This window comes from Equus asinus, chromosome 20 (genome assembly GCF_041296235.1).
Source record: "Equus asinus isolate D_3611 breed Donkey chromosome 20, EquAss-T2T_v2, whole genome shotgun sequence".
NCBI lineage: Eukaryota > Metazoa > Chordata > Mammalia > Perissodactyla > Equidae > Equus > Equus asinus.
Window position 1 is genome coordinate 72,693,130 of NC_091809.1, and position 22,943 is coordinate 72,716,072.

A 22,943-nucleotide genomic window follows, 5' to 3' on the forward strand; every position below is an offset into this window, starting at 1 on the left:
GCCTTCCCTCCTCTCTTCTCTTCACAAAGGTTAGACCTGCATCTTTGTTTGCTCTCCTAGCTCTTCTGTCTCCCTCCGCGTCTTCCCTCACAGGAATTTTCCCTAATCGATGCCTTGCACTTCTAATCTCAGAACTTACTTCTCATAGGACTTGGAATAGCACAGGAACCTCACATGAAGGAAAGAAGCTTTTGAGTAACCAAATCACAAGAAGAGCTATGATGCGGCTAAGCACCAGGAACCTGAATGCCTCGATGTCTCCCTCTCTCCAGTGCTTTCTTGCTTCTCTCTGCCCATCAGTTCATTCTTTTTCTCTACAGACTGGTTTCCTTCATGTGAGAAGGAAACATAGTTGTCAAAACTCCCAAGTTCCACATCTTGCAACTTTCACCATCAGAGAGATGTTTAGCCTCTTCCTTTTAGTTTGAAAAATTGAGGGGAAGGCTCTGATTGGCCTTGCTTAGGTGCCCATCTCTGGATCAATCAAGTATGGTCTCTAAGATTAGAGAATTTCCTGTGCAAATCACGTGACTGCAATTGGGGAAGAACTCTTCCCAAAAGGACAGAGAGGGTTGGATAGACTGCATCACAGGTGAGGGTCCATTATAGCCCCTGGTCTATGTGTAATGTCAGCCAAACTTACTGGAATACATAAAAATCAAGAGTTAATTCATGGGTTGATTGAATCAACTGAATGGTGGGAACCGTTTATACAATGGACATGGAGACTCCGGGGTAGAACCTTTAGATATATTAGTTCTTTATAATCTTCCCAGCAGACCCCATGAGGTAGTTGTTGTGCTTTTCTTACAGATAAGGAAACTGAAGCTCGGAATATTAAGTAACTTACTCAAGGTCATTCACTCAATAAATATGGGGGAGTTAGGATTTGAAACCAGGTCTCTGTTTCCCCGTCTTTCCACTACTCCTAGCTGGTTGTTCAGTATTAACTGGAGTTGGTAATGGGGTAATTGTATCTTTACTTTTACAGCAGATTGCTTTGGTGTGGTAGGTGCATAACTCCAATTTTTATTTTCCTGTGTGAAAAATTGCCTTTTTATTCCTTTTAAAAATGTAATAATATTTGAATGAACCTACTGTGTGTTGTGCCACTGTCTGTAAGAGGGACAAATATGAATAAAACTGGTCTCTGCCCTCAGAGGAGCTTAACAGTCTAAGATGAGGGTGGAGGAGTGAGCACAGAGTGTAGACATGTTTATAAATAACACCAGTGAGAGCATGTTCAAGTGAGGAACGTGCTAAGTGTGGGATGGATATGAAACTCTCCATTGTTCCTGGTTGAACCACTTTATTTTCAAGAAGTTTAAACAACTCAGAAAAATGGTATGTATAATTGGACAATATTTTCCTGTATATTATACATTATATGCCATTCTCTGAAGATTAAACATTTACAAAAGAATGAATAATAATAACACATTATATAGGAATTACTCTATTATTTTGCTAGATGCTTTACATAATTATCACATTATCACATTTAATCCCCACAGGGGTCCTGCTGGGTAGAGGAACAGGGCATAGAAGTCTTGCTGAGCAGAGGAAACGGATATTGGAGTTTGGGTTTCTAAGGTGGCTGGAATCTGTGGGGCAGGATGCTGGAGAAGACACTGTGCAGAAAAGGAGCATCAGAAATATGCATAGAGCATCTCTTGGGCCTTGACTGAACACCAATTTGCTTACATGCAGGATAAGACATCGTAAGGCCTGGGGCTGAGAGCTGAACGAGGACTCCAGAGGTCATAGAGTGCTCGGAGATGTGCGACTTTCAACTGTTTCAAGTGAAGAGATATCACAAAAGCCCAGGGCGTTCAGTTGAAACATCAAAAAGGCCACGTCTTAGGCATAAGGATCATATCACGGAGTAAGAAGTCTAGCCTGAGTCTAACAAAATGTAAAACCAAGTCTCAACAGGATCAAGATGATCTTCTAGTAACTTCACTGTCTGCTGAAATAAAACTTCACACTCTTTAAATGAAAATAATATAATGTAGACTGTCCACCATTTAGCAGCTGGGTGAGCGTCCACTGGAGCCCCTGATTGGCAGTGTAATATCAGCCAAACTTTTCTAATCCTCAGTAAAATGATGATTATTAAGATCCCTACCAGTTCAAATTTCTAAAATTAAAGATATAAGCACAGCTTTCTTTCCTTGGTACCAGCTGGTTCCCCACATCTCCGTTTAGGCTTCAGGCTTCAGAATCTGTACACAGAAAAGGGACCTTGCTTCATGCAAACACCTCCTTCCATTATTCACCGATTACAGAGCAGCTATATTATTGACAATCCTGTAAGAAACAGGACAGGTGATTTTGACACAGGTGAAATAATTTGAGAAAGACTTTTAGCTGTGGTAGTTTATTACCCCTTCGTAAAACATCCATCATCTCTGCAGAGCGAAGGCACAGATGAAGACATGCGGGCAGGGCTGGGATGCGTGGTCCATCCGAGCGCGCCCTCTGCTGTTTAGATAGAGCGTTAGTATATTCTGTGAAAACACTCCAGGGATGGGGAGTGGGATCGGGAAACAGGGTTGGGGAGGGCGAAACATTTGAATCTTGTGCTTTTCAAATTTTTTCATCCCTTTATACTCCTCCCCTAGGGCTCCAACAATCTTTCTTAGGGCTTCACCATATATATACACACACACACACACACACACACACACACACACACACACACACACGTATATGTATATGCTTATGTATATGTATATGTATGCGCATAGAGGGAGGAGGGAGAGGGACAGAGAGATGGGAAGAGAGGGAGAAAGGGAGGGAGAGAGAGAAAGAGGGGGAAAGAGAAGGAGAGAATTAAAGAGAAAGCAAAGGAGTTGAGTTTTCTAGAGAATGGGTGAGCCTGCCTCTCTCCTTTGGCAAGCTCTAGTTAGACGGAGGAGCAGGGCCCCAGGCCTGGGCAGGGTCATTCCCCTTTTGATTGCTGAGTTTTTCCTTGACTCAGTGCTGGAGTGAAAGGCCCAAGCCAGAGTCAGAGGACTTGGATTCTGTGCACGCCATGCTGCTTACTAGCCAAGTGACCTTAAACAAGTCAATAACCGCTATGAGCACCGGTCACTTGTTAATGTAGTATGCTATATTTATTGAAGACTTACTGTGTTCCCAACCCTGTGTTAGGCTCTGGGGGATACAAAGATGGATGACATATGTCCCTTGTCTTCAAACTGCTCACAATCTGGTGGGGGAAAGAGAGCTTATTTCACAGTGACCCATCTGGGAGGTGCTGAGTGAATATCTGGGAGAATCCTGGGCCCCAGTCCCTGAGACAATTGCAGTTCCTGGCAGTGAGCACTATGATGGTGTGAGCATGATGAGGCAGCTAACCCACAAATGTTCAGAGGAGTCGCAGAAATTAGCTTAGCTGTGCAATATTGGACAAGCTGTTTAACTTCTCTGAGCCTCTCCTCCTCCTCCCACTTCCCAAAATAGCCAAGCCCTTTCTCTATGGTGCCCTCATGGACAATGCTGACTTGGGCTCTGAGCAACGGGCAGGCAGGGCCCATGTCGGCATTGTTCCCAGCTATATCCTCTGCTCCTAATATGGTGTGTAGCACTGAGCAGGTGCTCAGGTAATGTTTGATGAAGGAATGAATATATGCACGAGATGTGAAGCAGGGATGGCTTCACTGGATGCTCCAGGTATTACGGCTGCTGCTCTCTGGATGCAGCAGGATCTCTGGTCCCATCATAGTACTTGAATTTCCTCCACAGTAATAACTGCCATTTATTGAATGCAAACTATGTTCCAGGCAATATTCTGTCAAATCTGATATGTTTCTTCATCTTCCTTTTTTTTTCCTCCCTGAGCTAACCTCTGTTGCCATTCTTCCTCTTTTCTTCTTTCTTTCATGTGAGCCGCCACCACAGCATGGCCGCTAACAGACAAGTGGTGTAGGTCCGTGCCCAGGATCCGAACCTGGGCTGCCAAAGTGGAGTGCACTGAACTTAACCACTAGGGCACTGGGGCTGGTCCTGTTCATCTGCTTTTCTCCTCATAGTAATCATTTGCAGTAGCTGACATTATGTCTATTTTACATTTCAGATGAATTTCAGAGCAATTAAAAACTTGCCCAAAGTCACAGAGTTGAGAAGTGACAGAGCAAGATTCTAACCCAGGTGTCTTGACTCCAAAACACTTTGCTTCAGTCTACACAAGCTGCCTCTTTAGGGCTCTCAGAGCTAGCCAGATCCAGAGAGCTGGCTCCCAGCACCCCTGGAGTACAAATGCGGCAGACTACAAGAATCCCACGATGCAAAGACCTCTATCCTGATGGCGCTCAAGGGCACCTTTTGGCTGCCCTGGAGTCATAGGGGAACTGAGAAGCAGTCTTGAGGACGTCTGGGGCCACGATAATGACGAGATGGTGAGCACTAGTGCCTGGTGGGCCTAGATGCTCACTTTTCCTCCTGTCACCAGTCAAGCGTCCTTAGTGAATGGCTGTGTCATTCTCTCACTCTTTCAACAGCATTTATAGCCCCCTTTCTATGTCCTTTACCTTTGTGGGTGGGTCAGTGCGATCTCCATCATCCAAACTTGCTATTAGTGCTTCCCACGTGGAACCCAGAACGACAAGAAGAGCAGTTTTTCCTTTCCATTCAAGAAGCCCACCCGGATCCCACGCGGACTGAGGAACTGGCAGTGCCTTTTCTGCTCTGTCTACCCCACAGGGTTGCTGAGCCTTTGTCCTTCACGGTCACAATACCAGGAGAATCTCCTGGGAGCCTCTCTTCTCACATCCTCTCCCACAGCTTCCTGTGGTCTCCAGCTTCTCTACTTGGCCTCTCACTCCCCTCTCCTCACCCTAGCTGGCCCCACTTCTTTTTCTCTTTAGCCTTTGGCTCAAGTTATCACTCATTACATGTTGTGGAGCTGTAGGGGAGTCCCTGAGGTCAAGGAGGTGCTGAGGTTAATAGCCGCTTAGCAGCACTCCTCAGAGTTGTGCAGAAATGGCTTCTTCTTCTTTTCCATACCTCACGTGGCATTGCAAAAGCCTCCCTCTGTTTTCATAGCTTGGTGTATCCTAGGGCCTCAGAAGGAGTGTGGTTACATGCTGTTCCCCCAAGAGAGAGTTGGGCGGTAAATAAAGCATCCTGCCATCCATTTATCAAACTTTCCTCTGTATATCCACTCTAGAAAGATGATGAAGGCAAGGCCTTGTCCTTCAGGCACTGAAGGCCTGATCTAGGAGACAGTTGTAAACCACAGTTCCCATGGACGTCAGCCTTGATAGAGCCTAAATTTCAGGTGCCAGGTACTGTGGGAACACAGAGGAAGGAGAGCATAGTTCTAAGAGCGAGCTTGGGGCAGCTTTGATGAGAAGGAGTCTTTGTGCCAGGCCTTCGAAGATGAAGGTGATTTTATCAAAGAGTTGTTGGGAAGGGTGGTGAGAATGAGGTACACAAAGGCATAGCAACTTGCTGGTGCATGTGCACACATTTCTGCTCTGGGACCAGGGTAGATTAGACACCCTGACTCTGCGTCTGCCACAGCACTGGTGTACTGAGTCTCCTCCTCTAGACACCAATGACCATGGGTGTCTTGCTCACCTTTAAATGATCAGAACCCAGTCTAGTGCCTGGCCTATTGAAGGTGCTCAATAAACGTTGAAGAGCTTATTCATGAATGAACAGATAGATAATTTTAAGCAAATTAACTGTAGGGCAAAATTGCCTAAAGGTGCAAGGCATCCTCTATGCAGTTATAAGAGACCAATTTCTCCTAACCTCATCTATCCTTGCATGCACTAACTCCCACTCCTGGACCCACCAGTTCTTCCCACTGACCACAGCTCCCCAAATTTGTGGTCACAGCTCCCCAAAGTGATTGTGGTCACTTCATTCATATTTCCCTGGTCATAGGCTTCTCTGGTGGGGGGTGGGAGTAATGTTGGGGTTACTCTATAGGCTGGCACTGCATGATCAAACTTGGACTATAGGAGAATTTGTCACTTTGAGGGGCTAGATCTCACCCCTTTGGGGCTCTGTTTTTAAATGCAAGAGAAATACATAGAAAAACATCAGGCTGATTCTCAACCTTTGAAAGCTTCCAGCTCAATTTAGACTTAGGAGGCCATGCAAAAGGGGAGGAGGGAAGGCTCCCCGCCTGTTCCAGCAACAGGGAGCATGACTCCCAGACATCGTTATCTGTAAAATGGAAGAAGTGACTGATAATCAATTTCCCAGCCGTAACTATGATTATTCAATACCATGTGGACTTCTCTGGAGAGCATTTGTGACTTTAACTGAAAGGACTATGTGTAAGCCATTGGCTTTTTCCATTTGTTCCATGCATGGAAAATGAATGTGCAATCAGCCGTCTTCTTGCCCTGGCCTGCAGTTTCCACTGAATGTGAGAACATCTTGGCATCATTAGGTGGGTAGGAGGAGGTACCTGAGCTGCCAGCACTGTCAACAGAGTCCTCAGTAGGACCGAAACCAAGAACTGGCCACCTGAGCAGAAACTGCCAAGTGGCTGAGTGTACATCTGTCAACTGATGACCAGAGAGAGTCTGACTATATCCTGAGATTTGTACAACAGCTCCCCAGGAATTAAGTACTGTAGTCATTTCTACAAGAGGGCACTAAAGCTCAGAGAAGTTGTGTTAGTTACCACATAAGAGTGGAGCTGGAAATGGAATCTCACATCGGTCTGGCTCCAAAGCCTGTGGCTTCTCCACTGCACCATGATGCCTCCCTAGAGCAGGAGGGCCAGCTTCAGGACAAAAAAATACCCACGGAGCCCCTGCAACTTCCCTCCGGTAATAGACAGAATAATGCCTCTGCCCCCTCCCACCACCGCCAAAGATAGTCATACCTGATCTCTGGAACCTAGGGTATCTTACCCTACATGAAAAAGGGACTTTGCAGGTGCGACTATGTTAAAGATCTTGAGATGGGAAGATTATCCTGGATTACTTGAGTAGGCCCAGTGTAATCACAAGAGTTATTTTAAGAGAGAGGCAGGAGGGGCCGGCCGAGTGGTTAAGTTTGCGCGCTCCGCTTCGGTGGCCCAGGGTTTCGCCAGTTCGGATCCTGGGCGCGGCCATGGCGCCACTCATTAGGCCACGTTGAGGTGGCATCCCACATAGCACAACTAGAAGGACCCACAACTAAAATATACAACTATCCACTTGGGGGATTTTGGGGACAGGAAAAAAAAAAGAAGATTGGCAACAGTTGTTAGCTCAGGAGCCAATCTTTAAAAGAAAAAAAAGAGAGAGAGAGGTAGGAGAGTCACAGTAAAAGAAGGCAGTGTGATAATGGGAGGAGAACCAGAGAGACTGGAAGATGCTATGCTGCTGACTCTGAAGATAAAAACAAGGGCCATGAGCCAAGGAAGGAGGCCAGCCTCTAGAAGCTGGAAAAGGCAAGGGAATGGATTCTCCCCCAGAGCTCCAGCAGGAACACAGGCTGCTGACACCTGGATTTAGTTGGTAAAGCCTAATCTACAGAACTGATCTACAGAACTGGAAGATAATAAATGTGTGTTGCATAAGCCACTAAGTTTGGGGTCATTTGTTACAGCAGCTATAGGAAGCTAACACACCCTGGAAAATATTACTAATTGCCAGATGACAAGAGGTGACTTTAAGGTCACTGCTGGGCGGGAGCCACCATGAGAGCTGGTGGTTGTTAAAGGCAGCCCGAGAGACTGATGTCATTAGCCAGAACTGCTGGCACCACCTGCCATACTTCTCAGGTGCGACTGCATGGCCCCTCCTCTAGGTTATGGTTTCAGCCCCCTCAGCTGCTCAGCTTTCAGGAACCTCCCGGGGTTGGATGTGGCTCCCTCCCATGACCCTGCGTCTCCCACAAAGAAAGCCTGTTGCAGCTGCCTGATTTCCAGCACTGGCTTGCCAACCCCTCCCTTTCCACATTTGCCAGGTTCTGTGTCAGGCCAGGAGCCCCAGGCATTGGAGAAAAAAAAAATCCAGTCAAAATAATCACCGTCACGAGTTGTGCAGTATGTGTAATGGCTAGAATCACAGACTCAAGGCCAGATTTTTGATTTCTCAGCCTTGGTGATCTCATCTGTAAAGGGAGGATAGGAACACAGACCTCATGGAGCTCTCGTGGGCGAAATTTAGACGATTTATGCAAAATACACTGTGCAGTGTGAGGCACAAAGTCAGTTCCCCCTAAATGTGAGCGATTACTGTTATGATTATACATTTTAAACATGAGTCATGGACACGAGCTCCAAAATGAGCTCAGGTTTACCATCCATGCAGGCATTCAGAAAGCACAAGATCCCTTTGTGTCAGGCATTGTGGCACAGAATTACAGTGCAAGCTTGCTCCATCATACAGGATTGAATTTGGATTTTAATTCTTCTACCTACAGTCAGTAGCTTCATCTTTCTTCTTGTTATGTTAATCATTAGAAAGTCAAAATTTAAAAACCATTTTGGGGGCAACTGCTGAAGTATTTGAAGTCTACGAAAGAATTTTGTGGATGAGACAAGTCTAGGAAAGACAAGTCTAGGAAAACCTGGTAAGTGGAGAAGAAAGAGAGAAAGGACTTAGTGTTGTAGGCATTTGAGCTGCTGTGGGACTCTAAGTTCTGAAAGTTAGGTTTCTGCCATATGAGAAATGTCCCTGTGACTTCAAATATTCAATGCTCCCCAGGTGTCTGTCCCCTTTCTGAGGCAGTGTGCATCAAGGGCTGAGTCACCCAGACCCATTCAACTTCCTGGCTCCCCCATCCCCCTGAATCCAGGCTAACTCATCAGGAAGCCTGCCAGTGGGCTCCTATGAGCACCTGGTGCATTTCCTCTACCCTACCGGGTGCTATGGGGGTACTAGGATGTTTGAAGCCAAGGTTCTCTTCTCTAGAAGCTCCTGCTCTAGTGAGGAAAAGGCTATAGGAAAGGAGGAGAGTTAAAAAGCATCAAGAGACCACACAAGGCAGAAATTATATGCTTAGCAACACTTATTGGGTGTCTACTATAGGGACTAACATTTATTGGACATTAATTACAAGCCAGGCATCTTAGCCCCATGATCTATTTAACTCACATATTCGCCCTCTGTGCTGGAGCCAGGATCCAGAACCAGGTTGTCTGATTTCAGAGTCTATGCTCACAGCACATGCCAGCCACTAGGGTTAAGTGTGAAGAAATGGAACACAGGGTGTATGCTCTTGGAATTCAGAGGCAGGAGAGAGAGCTGTGACCTAAAGAGGGCAGTGAAGCCTTCATGGAGCACATGGTTTTAGCTGAGCTTGGAAGGATGGCTGGAACTTGAGAAGGGCAATTAGGAAAGGCAGACGTTACCTGAGCACCTGCTACGTTCTAGGCACCGGTCTGAGCGCTTGAACTGAGCCATGAGCAAAAGAGACCCATATCCTTGCCATTGTGGAGCTTACATTCTAGTGCGAGGAAAAAGACAAGAAGGTAAAAGCATAACAAGTAAATAATATGGTGTAATATAAGGTGATAAGTGCAATAGAAAAAGGAAAAGATAGAGGAGAGTGTTGATTTCCTATGGCAGCTGTAACAAAGGATCACAAACTTGCTGGCTTAAAACAACACACATTTATTCTCTCACAGTTTTGGAGGTCAGAAGTCAGATATGAGTTTTTAAGTTTCACTGGGCTGTAAAGTCAAGGTGTCAGTAGGGCTGGCTCCTTCTGGAGGCTCTGAGAGGAGAATTTGTTTCCTCACCTTTTTCAGCTTCTAGTGGCTGCCTGCATTCCTTGGCTTGTGGTCCCTTCCTCCATCTTCAAAGTGCATCGCTCCAATCTCTGCTTCTATCACCACATTGCCTTCTCCTTCTGGTCCTGCGTCCTTCTTCATAAGGACTCCTGTCACTACATCAGGCCCACCCAGACAGTCCAGGATAATATCTCCACCTCAAAACCCTTAACTCAATCATCTGCAGAGTCCTTTTTGCTGTTTAAGGTAGCATTCACAGCTTCACGAATTCACATGAGGCTATGGTGGGGGCCATTAATCAGCCTACCACAGGAGTAAAGGAATTAAGAACAAAGGGGTGGGATTGGTCACAATAGGTGTCTGAGGATGAAATCCTTAGAAACAGAGGTTGAGAAGAGATTTGAGGGCATGATGACTTTCAGGAGAATTCTGTAAAGGAGGGAGGGAATCAGGACAGGAAGAGGAGAGCCAAGCAAGGATGTGGTCACATGATCTCGTCTTCTGCACCACAGAGCACAGATATGTTCCCTCTTGATGCATGAGGGCTGCCTCTATTATTTTTAACTTTTTATTTTGAAATTATTTCAAATTTACAGAAAAGTTGCGAGAGTAGTACAGAGAACTCCCACATACCCTTTAATCAGATTCATCAATTTTAAAATTTTTCCACGTTTTAATATTCTGTCTCTGCATGTCTTTGTCTGTCTCTACACACACACACACACACACACACACACACACACACTCTTTATCTTTTCTGAACTATTTGAAAGCAGTTGCTACATACACCACCTTCAACATTGTTCCTAAGAACAATGATATTCTCTTACATAACCACGGTACAGTTAGCATATTCAGGAAATTTAACATTTATGTAATACTTTCCACAGTTTATGTTCCATTTATGTAATCTAATCTATAGTTTATACTCCAACTGTCTCAGTTGTCCCAATAGCATCATTTATAGCATTTCTCTTCCTGCAGTCCAGGATCTACTACTGCATTTAATTGTCTCTTTAGTGTCTTTCAATATAAGAAAACTCCTCAGCCTCTTTTCATCTGTCTTGATATTGCTGTTTTTAAAGAATACAGTCCTGTTATTCTATAGAAATTTTTTCAATTAATCTAATGTTTTCTCAAGATCAGATTCAGATTGTACATCCCCTGCTGGCTGACCTCTTAGGTAATGCGTTCTTCCTAGGTGTCCCTCATTGGTGAGGTCGATGTTGATGACCTGGTCCTGATGTTGTTCAGCTTCTCCACTGTATACTTAGTATTTTCCCCTTTGCAACTAATCAGCAATCTAGGGGGAGGCACTTTGTAATCGTGCAAATATTTTGCATCTCATGAAACTTGTCCCTCTAGATTTAGAATCTATTAATGATTCTTGCTTGAACATATACCTTTACTATGATGTTTGTAAAGTGGAGATTTCTTTCCAAGTCCACCCCTCTTTCCACATTAATCAATTGGTACTCAGCTTATACTGTAATAAAGAGTCCTTCTTTCTCCTCTGCTTATTAATTGACTGTTTATTATATATTTATTATCAGCATAAACTTATGGATTCTATTTTATTCAATGAATTATAAGCCTTTAGTGTCCTTAGTTCTTATGATCCTCAAAGTGTCCCAGATTTGGCAGTTTGAGGATCATAATAAAGAGGAGAGTAAAGGGTTATAACTTCAGTGTCTTTTGGTCTACCCCTGTTGTTATTACATTGAGCACATCCTTACTTTCTATTCCAACAAGCCATTCCAGGCTATCTCGTCCCTTCCCAATCTTTGGATCTTCTCGCATATATGCATGGCTTAAGGTTAGGCAAAAGATTCAAGGGGATCTTATACAGATTTCTGGTGCTTTTTCCTGTGATTTTTTTTTTTTTTGAAAGAAAATAAGCAGATACATGCATGCTTTATTTTCCCTTATTTCTTGCACAAAAAGTAGCATCCTATAGATACTCTTTTGCGCTTTGCTTTTTTCACTTAGCAGCATATCATGAAAATGATGCCATATCAGCTTATTGAAAACTTTTGACGGCTCTTTCTCTGCATAACATCCAATGTTCTGGTCTTCGCCCACAATTTCAGCCACCTCAGCTTCCAGGATCTGTGCCTGCCCAACCCAGCAAGATGGCCCTGCTCTGCCTGCATTCCCCCATCAGGTCTGGAGAGGACCTCTAGGCTGAAAGAAGCATGATAACAGGGTTCATCTCATCTGTTTCTGTTGGGTAGGGGTCACATTCCTGTGCTATTATCCAATGTCTTTAAACAGTTAATTCATCCATTGTGTCCAGATTCTAGTTGTTTATGGTGGGAGCGCAAGTTCATTCCCAGTGACTCCATCATGGGGAACGTGCCCAGGAAGAAATCTGCATACAGAACAGAATGACTTCCTTTTACTCAACCAAATGGGTTTCTGTTTTCCAGTTTTTTGTTTTTGTTTTCTGTTTTTCAGTGTATCCAGAGCGCTGGAAAAAAATTTCTAAAAACTTGCACATATTTTCTGACAACTTGAATACAACTCATTGCCTTAAACCCAGTCTTAGCTCAGACTCCTTATCTCTACTTGCCTCGCCCTTCCTGATCTGAATTGGACTGCCCAGCCTTTGTGGACATATCCATATTTCCTGACGCCTGCCCTATTCTGCTGGGCCCGATTTCCCTTCTAGCTGTGGTCTCAGACGGCTTAGCTTTTGAAGTCTCCCGTTCACATTACGGGTTCTCTATACAAAGCAAGCACTCATATCGCACTTTTAAAGCATCTTGCATTTATTAACTCATTTCAACCTCGTAACAAGCTCATGGGGCAGATATTGCTGTTGCCTTCATTTTGCAGATGAGGAAACTGAGGCACAGGGAGGTTGGTAAGTTTCCTAAGATCACACCACCTGAAAGTGGCAGAGCTGGCATTCAAACTCAAGTAGTTTTCCTCCAGAATTCATGCCCTCAACTCTCTCGAGACCATCTCTCAGCTCCATATGCACAGCGCTAGGCCCCGAGCAGCGGAGTGAAATGGATCCACATTAAATCTTAGTTGTGTTGTTTAGCAGTTATGTGACCTTGAACAAATAACTTAGCTCACTCAGCAAGCTTTAAGTTCTGCATTTATAAACTAGAGATGATAATAGCACCTAACTTAGAGTGTTGTAGAAAGTTTTAAATTTTGTATTATATAATGATATATATGTGTGTGTGGGTGTGTGTATATATATATATATCATTATACCACTATACAATAATCTATATCTATATGTATCTTTAGCAAAATGCTTAGCAACAATGTGCTCTTAATAAGTGCAGCTCAGCTGTTATTATCCAGCATCACAGATTAAATCTGATTCTTACTTAGTGGTTCTGTAATAACTACCCCCCACCCCTAAACATACACAAAGGCCCCAATTTAGGTATTGTTATACTTCATGCCAGCGTCAGTCTCATTGTCTGGCACATAATGGGCACTCATAAATGCTTGGGGAATATATTAATGAACAGATAGATGAGTGAGCTAGGTGTTGGCCATACAGTGAGACTACAAAGAGCTTTCTCATGGTTGACATCCGTGGCCCTCTGGCTGGGGGCCCGCAGATGGGTGAGCCTCACCAGCTCTCAGAGGATGGGCTGGTGGGAGAGCGAGACCTCATGCTTTTGACAATGCACTCATTGTCTTTCACAGCAAAAGGACTTGCCCGAACTCTTATTTGCTCTGGTGGCTTGGATGTCCTCCAAGCAGTGACCACACAAGAGTCTCAGCCAGTGTCTGGGGTTTGTTTTCTCCCCATGAGACACAATCACTCCGGACTCCGTTGGCTAGCTTTAGTTCCAGACAGTCTTCTATGTCACAAGGGAAATCCCAGCTCTCATTTTTCTTCCAAGGATGTTCTGGATCCCTGCCATGGTACTTGAAGCCTGTTTCTCAAATATACACTTGACCACTTCTTGCTTTTCACTGCACTTAAAATCACTGAGGTATGAGTTGCCATAGCTGGGTTAGGACACAATTCTGCCACCCACTGGCTGTGTGAACTTGGGTGAGCTACTTCAGTGCTCTGAGCCTCTGTCCCCTCATTTGTAACGCGGAGTTTGTAAAGATTAAGTGATATGCATGTGAAGTGCTTAGCACAAAGCCTGGCTGTATTAGTCAGAGTTCTCCAGAGAAACAGAGCCAGTAGGTATATACAAATATATAGAAAGAGGTGTATAATGAGGGATTGGCTCATGCGATACAGAGGCTGAGAAGTCCCACAATCTCCTGTCTCAAGCTGGGGGCCCAGGGAAGCCAGTGGTGTAGTTCCGGTCCAAACCCAATGTCCCAAGAAGCAGGAGCACTGATGTCTGACGGCAGGAGAAGGCGGATGGCCCAGCTCAAGCAGAGATCAAACTCACTCTTCCTCTGCCTTTTTGTTCTATTTAGGCCCTCAACGGATTGGATGACGCCCATGTGCTTTGGTGGGGGAGCTGTTTACTCAGTCTACCAATTCAAATGCTAATCTTTTCTAGAAACACCGTCAGAGACAGACCCCAAAATAATGTTTTAACAGCTATCTGGGTATCCTTTAGCCCACTCAAGTTGACACATAAAATTAACCACCGCACTGGCCGTAGGTGATGTTAAAGGTTAGGTGTCTTATGTCCCACTCCTTTAAGCCCGGTGAGTTAACAAGGACTTTTTCCATTTAAATGCTGATGGCTCTGAGATTCTGTCTCTTTACAGAGGGTGCTGCCTAAGATGGCCTGTTCTGCCTCTACTCTCAGGAAAGTCCCTGTGCTGACAAATCTTGCCTTGTTCGGGCCAAGTGACCTACTTTTACTGCCTTGAATGTCTGAATTTCTGGCCACCTCTCCTCAAATTCTGGAACATCCCCACCCACTTTACTCATCAGCAAGTTATATCATGACAGGAATTAGGACTTGCTGAGTCTTCGCTCTCTGGCAATTGCAGACATGGAAGGCTCTTGGGGTAGAATCCGTGGACACAAAAAGAGGTATTCACCATGTCCCCAGCCTCTAGCAAGAGGGTGTCCATTTTCTTACAAGAACCATTATTATCGTCATTATTGCTACTATCACTATATTAACAAACAGGTCGAATTCCCCCCTAAATACTTCAGAGCTTTTCCTAGGAACAAGGTATTCTCTATCAAAATAAGTAAACTAACATCACCACAATACTATAGCACGGGCCTTATTCAAATTTCGTCATTTGCCCTAATGGTGTCCATTATGACAATCCCCCCTCCCTCCATGGTGAGGAGCCAATCCAGGAGTATACATAGCATTAAATTCTCACTTCTTTAGTCTCCTTTAATCTGAAGGTTGCACAGAGCTGGTGATCAATCCCTTTGCTCTTTCCACTCCAGCCCTGCTTCCCTGCTCTCTGTCATGGGGAAAGAACTCAGAAAAATCCATCATCCTCTGCAACACCCTCCCTGGTATTGCCGTGGCTGCTATTTAGGGGCTGAATTAATGCCAGTGCCTATGAGGTGTCTGAATGGCCAGGGCATCCTGTACTAGAGCTAAGAAAAGTAAATTATGTATTTGCCATACTTATTCTAGAACAAACCCATATCTTAGCAGCTCATTTCTTTAGACTTGGCAAAGATATATGCTGCCACTGAGGGTAGCAGCCATGCCAAAGTCAAGCTTTAAAATATTTTTTTCCTCTCTCTCTCTCTCTCCCCCTCCTCCTTCCCTCTCTCCCTTCTTTTAGTTATCTGAGCTCAAGGATCATCTGATAAATAACTTAATAATTTTATTAAGACCCAGTTGTTCTCTGAAATGAGAAATCCATAGTTAGGTTTGTTCCACCAGTCAAAGGTTTTTTTAAACCAAACATATTAAAATGCACATGAATATCATGTAAGTTTTTGAAAGTCTTTTTACAATTATACCTTTGAAATTATTTGGCAATGTTACTTATTTATGTTAGGATTGCTTGGAATACCTGGGAAATCTTTGTGCATTCTCTGGAAATCTTGTGACGTCAGAAATTCTAACCTTAAATTGTTTTCAAATGTAATGAAAATTTTAACAAATAATAACAACAAAAATTAATAAAGTTGATTTAATAAAGTCGATATAATACATCTTATAGATATTTAGATTTTTATTCTTTTTGGTTTTGCAAATTCCCTATAGTATTTTAGAACCATTGCATTTTGTGTCTGTTGTCGTTTCACAGGGTTTACGTGTTTTTTAGGCCCCTAAAAGGCTTGGGGGCCTCAGGTACTGTATCTGTGGCTTGATGGATAGAACAACCCTGTCACTTTGACTCCTAGCTATATTATTACAAGCTGTGTGTCCCTGGATGAGTCACTCAATGTCTCTCAGTTTCAATTTTCTTATCTAAAATTGGGCTAAAAATACCACAAAGAAATGATTTACTTGAGACAACATATGTAGAGGCCCTACCTAACTCTGTGCCAGGCAAATACTAGGCACTTAGTAAATAGTAGCTATTATTAATAGTTACAAAAAGTATTAACATGGGGTGGGACTGGCCAGGTGGCTAAGTGGTTAAGGTTCTGTGTACTCTGCTTCAGTGGCCTGGGTTTGTGGGTTCAGATCCTGGGCGTGGACCTACTCCACTCATCAGGCATGCTTTGGAGGCATCTTGCATATAAAATAGAGGAAGATTGGCACAGATCTTAGCTCAGGGCTAATCTTCCTCAAGAATAAAAGAGGAAGATTGGTAATGGATGTTAGCTGAGGGCAAATCTTCCTTACCCCCCAAAAAACATATTAACACAGGGTTATGTTGCAACTCATAGGAGGTCAAATAAGTGAAAACGTTTAGCAGACCGTGATGTGGAAGTGAAAACTACTATTATGTTTCGTGGATTTTTGTCATCCTTAAACAGACGTGATTGGGCTACTTCCCTAGTCAACGACTTCAGTAACTCCATGCTTTGTACAGAACCAAGGCTAACTTGGTGTTCAGGACCTTCCGTGCTGTGACCTCACACTCCTTTGTTCCTCCCTGCACCTGCATTTGAGCGCTGTGAACTACTCACCATTTCTGGAACCCCCTGGACATTTGCTCCTTCGCACCTTTGCTCACGCTGCTCCCTCTGCCCAGGGCACCATCCTCCCTGCTCCTGTTTCCCAGGCTTGCTCATTCCAAAGCCCCTGCTTTTATAAAAAGACAACCTATGATTTGGTCTAGGGGTTGCCCTGTCTCCAGTCTTGCTCCTCTCTGATCTGTTCTCTATAGTGACACTTCCAAAATACGAACAGGGTCAAGTCAGTCCCCTGCCGAAGGCTCTTCAGTGCATAGTCCTGCCTCCTTACCATAGCCTATGCGACCCTAATCTGGCCCCTGCCTGCATCCAAGCCCCACCTGACATCACTCCCCACCCACCTGCTGCTCTGCACTTACATGAAAATTCTCTAAGTTCCTTAAATACAGGGCGCTCTGCTCCCCTCTGGAGCTTCATGTTTGCTGCTTATGTTGTTCTTTCTGCTTAGAACACCCCCTACCTGCCCCACCGCCTCCTTCCTCAGGACAACTTCTACTCAGCCTTTAGGTCTAGAGTAAACTGTATTTCCTCAAGGAGGCCTGCCCTGACCCCTAGACTAGAATACAGTTAGCATTTAACATTATCACACTCATCAGACATAACTGACTGCGTGTGGGAGGTCTGTCTCTCCACTTGCCTGTGAGTGACATGGAGCAGGGCGCCTGTCTGTTTGCTCACTGGTGTTTCTCCAGGACTCAGAACGGGGCCAGGTGCACCCACTCATCCATCCATCCATCCATCCATCTATCCAGCCAACAAAATATTTATTGAGCACCTACTACATAGTGCTGAATAATTTCCAATGACGGTAATACATTTTGGAGATTGAGGGGGGCTTTTTGCACCATAAAAAGTTTATTAGCATCCAAATATGTGATTTTCTTCTAATACACACATTTTACCTTATAAATCACAGGATTTGTTTAATTTTTTAAAAAGTTTTATGGAAAAAAGAATCCAAGTTCTGAACAAGGTCTGTCACAGCCCAAACGTGGGGCCTCGTGAATGCAGGGGAGCGGCTGTGGCGCAGAGTTAAGCAGTGGGAAGGTCGGGTTCAATTCCAAGCTCAACCACTGAGCTTAGCAGGCTGGAGCCAATGATTTAACTTCTTTAGCCGGCAGTTTTCTCACCTGTAAAATGTGTATAATAGCAGCTGCTTTAGTGGCCTCCTGGGGCTTTTGGGGGATTCATGAGATCACGAATATGTGTTTTATGAACTGTGAAGAGCAATACATAGTTGTAAGAAAATATGATTATGGAGGTGATGACCAGGGTTGTTCTGGAAGGGGAGCAAAAGAGGTGTTAAATTGTAAAGTATCCCATAAAACCCAGATACCAAAGTAAGAAAAATGATGGATAGACACACAGAAAGTGAAGGCTGGATGAAACACTGTAAGGAATAAAGAGTGATAGAGACATAACACCCTCCTGCATTTTAATAAACACAGAGAAAGACCTGCACATGAGAGTACAAAATCAGGTCATCATTTATGACTTAACAGCCTTCCTAGAATCTCCTAAAGCAAATATTTAGATTCCAGATTCAACGATGCCACGGAGCTGTTACTCCCTAGAAGAACGTGGGTCGCAATCCATGGAGACGGAAGAGAGGCCTACACTTTCTCCTGTTTTGGAAACTTGTTGGTTATGCCAATCTGTTTGCAGAGTTCTTCTGTTGATGTAGAAATTTAACTGTAATCTTGGCCCCCTTTGCTCAAGACCACAGAGGGAAGTGACGGCTTCCCACTGTCCCACTCTGCAAAGGCTCAGAAAGATGGGTTTATTGGATTAGCCATACTTTGTAAGACAGACAGGGTCAAGGAGCCATATCCAGTCCAATCAACACCCTGGCAGGACTGGTACCCACGTCTCTACCTCAGTTCATTGCTCAGACTGGGCACCCACTAGGATTCAGTGCAGGAGCTGGGAGGAGAGACATGGTAGAAAAAGGTGATATTTAAATCACAACGAAATAAATAATCTAGGTACCTCCAAAATAGGGCCAGATAGCCACACATGGTCCTGTGCCATTGTTCACTGGGCTTGGTGGGCTTAGGAACTCCAGAAAGAGTGGATTCCATCACAATTTCAGAGCTCAAAGTCCCCACCCCACTGTTCTCAATTCCCCCTCACTTGTCCTGCGCAGGTGCCTCTTTTAGCTTCTACTTCCCTTCCCCAGAGCCCCCTGTTCTGAATTCTTGATGAAACCTTCATGAGCTAGCTTTGCTGCATTAAAATGAATCGCAGAGGGAGGAAGCATTGAACAGATATAGGCATCACTAAGCACAATCCTTTCAATGATCTACTTACAAACCTACCTCCCTCCCTGTTCTGTGAACTCCATGAGGGCAGCCCACCATCTTCCCTAGCCTGGCATCTCTGCTTCTAGCCAGGTCTAGAATCTAGCAAGTACTCAGGTGGTGGTTGTTGAATTCAATTAGAAATTGTTGAGCCCACAGCTCTCATTTCACAGACGAGGAGAAGGTGGGCTATAGGGCAGGAGCAGAACTCAGGCCCCCTGTCTCAGTCCCGTGCCCATTCAACTCACTAGGGAGGCATCGTGGAGTAAAGGAAGAACAGAGACAGTGAGTTCAAGTCCTGACTTCACTACTAATTAGCTGCGTAGTGTGGGGTTAATTAGCTAACGTCTCAGACCTTCAGTCTGTAAAATGGGATCAACTATACTTATTTTTTGGGGGGTGTTTTTATAGATTAGAAACACAAAGTAAGAGAAACAGGCACTGAATAAATTGTAGGTAGAATCATTATTACCGTCTGCCTCCATTTTTCTTTCCAGTTCTAGATATGGCCTCCTGACTCTTTTAGGACAGTAACTTGCCCCCATCACCTGATAGGGTCTCCCCCACCCTCAGCCTGGTTAGATCCAGACCCAAAGTGATCCAGTCCCAAAGTGCTTGATTCCTGGAGGCAGAAGATGACACGAATCTGTGTCCCCAGTTCATTGGTAGACAGCATGGACCCTGCATTTAAACTCCCTGATTCACCTTTTTAGTTTCTGCCTGGTTCTGCCCAATGTCCTTGGCTTTCCATCCTGGTCCTGGCATCTTGGAACTAAGAGGTAGAAGGAAACATGGATTTTCCCACCTTGCCCACTGCAGAGATTCCTGGCACTAGGTCCTAAATTCCATACAAAATACTTCCATTGACAGAAAAACCCCCAGCCCACCCGCCCTCTGCTTCCAGAGGCAGCCCCATCCCATTCCCTGTCAGTGCTGATTATAACCAGAGTCTTCTTTTCACTGAGTGGAAACAGCTGCCCGTGGAAGTCAACCATTGGTCCTAGTTCTGCTTTCTACAGCCACACAGCACCTGGCAGTCCCTCTCCAACAGGACACCACAAGTCCCTAAAAGACGGTGGTCACTTCTCCCCTAAGTTCTCTCTTTGGGGTGTGGGGTGAGAAATTGCTGTGTAAGCTTCACAAGGGCTTGCATCTTTTCAGTTTTACCTAAATGAGTGCCTCGAACATAAGAGCAATAAATATTTTCTGAATGAACAAATAAATCGATGGATGCCTGAAATGTGCCTGACAATTCACGGGTCACTTTACATTCACTGTCTCTAATTCTCACAACAACTGTGCGGGGAAGACGTTACCAGTCCCATTTCATAGACATTTTTGCATATAAATAAGGATCTTCTTCACTCACCTTCATTTCATCTATCAATCCTTCTTTTAAAATTCAGATAAAAGCAAGTGTTTTTTTCTTAAAAATCCTTTAATAAAACCATTTTACTTAAAAAAATTTATTGGTCCTCAGTGAACCGAGCCAATTACTGACTTTTTGCTTATTAAAGAAGGTTGTTTGGAGTAATGATGTATGTTGCCATTTCCTGGTTCTGGTCTAATTGGTGCAGAGGGCTGGGACCCAGCATTCTGGAGAGGGTCAGGTCCATGATGCTGGCTGGGTCTCCCTCTGTCTTTCTGCAGAAACTCAAAGGTTTCTCATGCTATTTGGATGATGCTCCAGTGGCTGGGCCAGCGAGCCACAGCCCCAGCTGCCCAGAAGGAGCCAGGAAGTCTGGGACTGACTGAGGTCTCAAGAGTGGTGACTTGTTTATGTGGGTGAGAGTATGGGGCTCCTGCCCAGCAGCATTCAATGGGCCTCATTGGCATTTTCAAGGCACAAAGTTGTCTGTAAATCATTGTCGCATCCCTAGATTACCGGGCACCTCTCCAGGGGGATGCTGACAAAGGGAAGAGAGTGAGGGGTGGACAAGTAAAAACCTGGTGCCATGGTACAAAGGGAAAAGCAAGAGCACAAACTTGAAGGAAAGATTTCACCACCATCATCGTCAATAGCGTGTCTTGATCACCACCGAATGTCTGGGCCAGTTTGCACATTGTTCACTTTTCATTTCAAGGTGCTGTCTTTGGAAGTCCCTCTGTGCAAATTCGAGAAGGTGTGGAAGGAATCAAAGTAAAACCAAACATCCAAAGCAACCAGGAGTTACCTTAGTATCTGAGAAATAGTCATAAGTTAAATAACCCACTAGGGGGCGATCCAAGAATGAGCAAATGAGCCCAGATGGCAAAGGAAAGTTCACTTGGGGAGAGTTTTTTTAAGTATATTTTTCAAAGCTTGAAGAAATCTGAGCTCGTTGAGTCTGAATCTGCAGACCAAGGTGGTATTTTAAACTGTCACTTATTTTTGTTTTTGTTTTGTTTTTCTACTTAGAGGGGAAAGTTCTTCCTAAACGGTCTTCTGGAACACTTTTTTAAATAAGTTGTTCAAAATCATGTTATCACGACAATGACAGAATTAGAACAGTGTATCTTAAACACTTAGATCCCTTCTCCAAGGCACTTGAGAAACTTCTGAATGTTGGCCATTTTAAACAGATTTTAATTAACGATATACATATGATGTGACAAGAGTAGAAAGGAAATCAGAGTATTTCATTGGCATTTAAAATGAATAGAATCATGTGTGATTGTATTACACTTGAACTGATGTCACAAGTTCTTAGGTACGTAATGCAGCTTTGCAGATATGTACATATATATTTTTTCTAGTGCTTCTTCTGTCCAGATAACCAGGAATATGCTAACCAGTTGCTCACAGGGACGGAATCGAAGCTTCATCAAGGATCAAACATCTCTTGCTCTGTGCTGTCTTCCCTGAGGCCCTTCTCCCCCAACCAGGGGCATGGTTAGCTGCTCCATTCTCAGGAGTCCCCTGGCACCTTGATATTAATAGGACAAGAGCATGAACTCTGGAGGCAGACCGCTAGGATATGAATCTCAATTTTAGCTGTGTGTTTTTGTCAAGTAATTTAACTTCTATGTGCCTCAATATCCCCATCTCTGAAATGGAGATAAAATCAATGCCCGCTTCCTAGGTTTGCACTGAGAAGTAAATGAATTAATATATGTAAAGCACTTAGAAAAACGTCTGGCACGTAGTGGGTACTCAATAGATGCTTGTTGATTTCATGAATGAATGCCCTGATACTTGCCTGAACCCAACGTAAATGCATTGTGAGAACAAATCCAGGAGGATGGGTTTTCCCTGGCCATCAAAAGTCAATGGACCAGTGGCAAACAGGAGAGTTGAACAGTGATGCTCTCTACAAAAGAAACGCTAATTGGTGTTCAGGTTCACCAGACAAGCCTCTTTGTCTCACCTCTAGAATATGGTACGATCAGTAAGCCAGAAATACAAGACACTTCATTAAAGGCATAGGGATTCGACTCAAAAGTGCCAGCCAGCCACAGATAGAAAACTTCTATCGATAGTCACAGAATCTCTTGCTTTGTTTTTCATCTTTTCAATTGTAGTCATCTAAACAGCTTAAAAATAGCCAAATCATTAACTTGACCCTTCAGATTGATAACATTTCAAAACAGCAGGTTTCAAAAATGGCATCTAATAGAAACACTACACGAAGGGGTTACAAAACTCCAGAGTCAAGAAAAACATATGATCCAAGACACACCATAAATGAAACAGAAAGTAGCTAGGGAAACAGAAGCTCACAGTTAGAAGGTAACCTAAAAAATCAAATCAAAGTTTCTTTCTTACCCCAAAGAACTATATTTTCAAGCAAAAATGGGCCATTTGAAAAAATATAGACCGAAAAGGAATATGATCACAAATGTTAATGTCCAGATTTACAGACTCCAGTGTGACCATTATACGGTTTCTCCTTTCACACAAGTGGGTATTATAAATAACTGGATTTTCAAGTCAAATTCTTTTTTTTTCCAG

At 44.0% G+C, this 22,943-nt stretch overlaps 1 protein-coding gene across 1 annotated transcript in view; it reads left to right on the forward strand.

Annotated features, from left to right (window-relative positions):
• Nucleotides 1–22,943, forward strand: part of FZD4 (frizzled class receptor 4) — a 95,708-nt gene that overhangs the window by 64,200 nt on the left and 8,565 nt on the right. The gene's annotated exons all lie outside the window — the stretch shown is intronic.